We start from the raw sequence: 2,703 nt of genomic DNA on the forward strand, positions 1-2,703 counted from the left end.
TCTCTGAGATCTAGGTGTTCATACGGACGGACGGACAGACGGACAGACACACAGACGGACAGACGGACATGGCTAGATCGTCTCGGCTGTTGACGCTGATCAAGAATATATATACTTTATAGGGTCGGAGATGCCTCCTTCTACCTGTTACATACATTTCCTGCCGGCACAAAGTTATAATACCCTTCTACCCTATGGGTAGCGGGTATAAAAATTATGCTCTAGAATCAATACCATCTAGTGATTCAAGTCTTTTTTGTTTTTTGTCTTTATGCATATTTGTGTACTAGGTTAGTCTCTTTGTGTCTATAGTTTAGCGAGAAAGTAATACCTCATAAAATCAGAACCAAAAGACTTAACCAAGACGGTAGTGGTTGACGTTTTCGAAAATAATATCTTCAAAATGGCTTTATACTCAAACGGTCAAACTGGCTACTGTCGTTTATGTGCTGTCGTATTTCTTAAGGTGTAGAGCTTACTTTGAAAACGTTCGTGGACCAGATCTGCCTCTTGCGGTAAGCAAAACACCTAATGAAAACGATGGAAATAAATTAGTACAACAAAATTAATTTAGCAATTGACAACTAAACTCATTGACTGGGGTTGCATAGTCCCGTGGTGGCACAAGTCAGCTTAGTGTGTTTAGTATTGTTTATTGTCCGTCTTTAGCAATCATAGGAGTTTAAAGTGTATTAATACTAATTAGGCGATATATTATCGACTGAGTATGGTTTGCATGCGCTATTATGCTATACTTAGTTTTGAAATAATTGCTCTTAAAGGTGGTATTATTAACATAAAGGAGCTTTATGAGTGCTTATATTTTCCCCAATTTATTTTTCTGTCCTGTTAGTAGTTGTTAAGGCATTAACATTTCAAGTAGTGCACTATGGGCAAAAAGTCGCAAAGTGCGGCATTTTTACATTTTTTTATTGTGTTCGGTATCATTAAATTGACTTTATTTTTTGAATTAGAATACTTCAAGAATACTGAAACATATTTTTAAAAAATTTTAGACTTCGTTGGTAATTTGTTATTCGCCCATATTTAAAGACTATGGTCTGGACCCCCTAAAAAAAATTGGCGAGAAAATTTGTGATTTTTTCTGTCAATTTTATATTCAAATATTAAATCAAACAAAAAAGCTTGAATATGGAATTTAATTGTCAAGGTATGTAATTTTAATTATTGGCACTAAATATTTAGAACATGTGATATATTGTCCAATCATGCAATGTGTTGTTGGTATATTTTAAGGTCCCTGGTAACAAATGTATTTGTGTTTCTGTGGAGTGTAACTAGTGCGTCTAGGCCGGTCGAGCCAATATTAAAGCTGCATGTTATTAACCAAACTGTTAACAATTAAATAGTGGTTAACATTTTTGCCCGTTTTTGCCCGATTTACGGCAAAACTCAATGTTGCAGTTGTATTTACGTCTTGTTTTGCAACGTTGTTTGATTTTTGGGGCAACAACAACCGCCAACAAACTGCTGTGAAGCAGTTTGATTTAATTTTGCATGGATCCAAATCAAATTTAAAATGCGAATTTGCTAAAAATATATTAATTTAATAAATTTAGTTTAATTTTATTAAATATATTACATTAAAATATTTTAAAACAAATTTTTAGAATAAAATCGAAAATTATAACCTCATGGTAAGGTGGGCGGGAAGGAAGGCGTGGTCCAATTGAAAAAAGAAAAAATCCGAAATTCGATCTTTATTTTTTAGGTATATGTACAAAGTTTCATGTTTCTATCTTCAAAAATGGTAAAAATGCCGCAATTCGGAACTTTTTGCCCATAGTGCATTCGGACGGCAGCTGCTGGTCGAGAGGAAAAAAAAACCACCAGCTAATTGCATTGAGTGGACAGGCAACGCCTCCCCGCCTACCCGCCTTCGTCGCATCGCATCGCCTAATCGCAGTGACCTATTGTAGTGGACATTATTTGATTGCCTCGCTTGTGTTTGTCGCTCTCCCTCTCTCTATCGGGAGGTTAATCTAAAACGTTTGCCTTGTCCGCGTTACACTTTTCATCTTTACAAGTGGTTTTTTTTTTTTTTTTTTTTTTTTTTTTTTTTTTTTTTTTTTTTTGGTTTTGCACCCCGGCAGGAAAATCTTCAAAAAGATGCCCTCTACCTCCTGTAGAGGGGTATGTGCGATTCTTACGCACTAAAAACCTCCGTATGCTCTTCTGTCCTTTGTAGGCTCACCGGGACTGTCAATTAAGTTATTACTTCGGTGAGCCGGATGGTGTGCTCAGTGCACACAATCGTCAGTGTGGCTTGCCTCTTACGGCAAGCTGCGAATAAAGAAAGTTGTTGTTGATCAGCTATAGACTAGCAGGTCTATTAGCTATCTCGTCAGCTCGGACCTGCTTCATAATGTTGACTATTAGGGTCTGTCCTGTCTTCCAGGACTCATTGCAGCCAGAAGACCCCTTGGGCTTATCGTCGGCCCTACAAGTCTACAGATTTGCTCTCTTTCGTTAGTAAATCTCGGGCAATGTAGGAGCACGTGCTCGGCCGTCTCCTCGTCGTTTATGCAGTAAAAACAGTAGGGAGTATCCACATGGTTGAATCGTTGAAGATACCCTCGAAAGCAGCCGTGATCCGTTAGGAACTGGGTAAGATGGTAGTCCAGCTCCTTATGTTGACACTTGATCCAAGTTGCGATGTCTGGTAGTAGCTCATAGGTCCAT

The sequence above is a fragment of the Drosophila albomicans genome, unplaced genomic scaffold, assembly GCF_009650485.2.
Source record: "Drosophila albomicans strain 15112-1751.03 unplaced genomic scaffold, ASM965048v2 utg000145l_pilon, whole genome shotgun sequence".
Taxonomy (NCBI): Eukaryota; Metazoa; Arthropoda; class Insecta; order Diptera; family Drosophilidae; genus Drosophila; species Drosophila albomicans.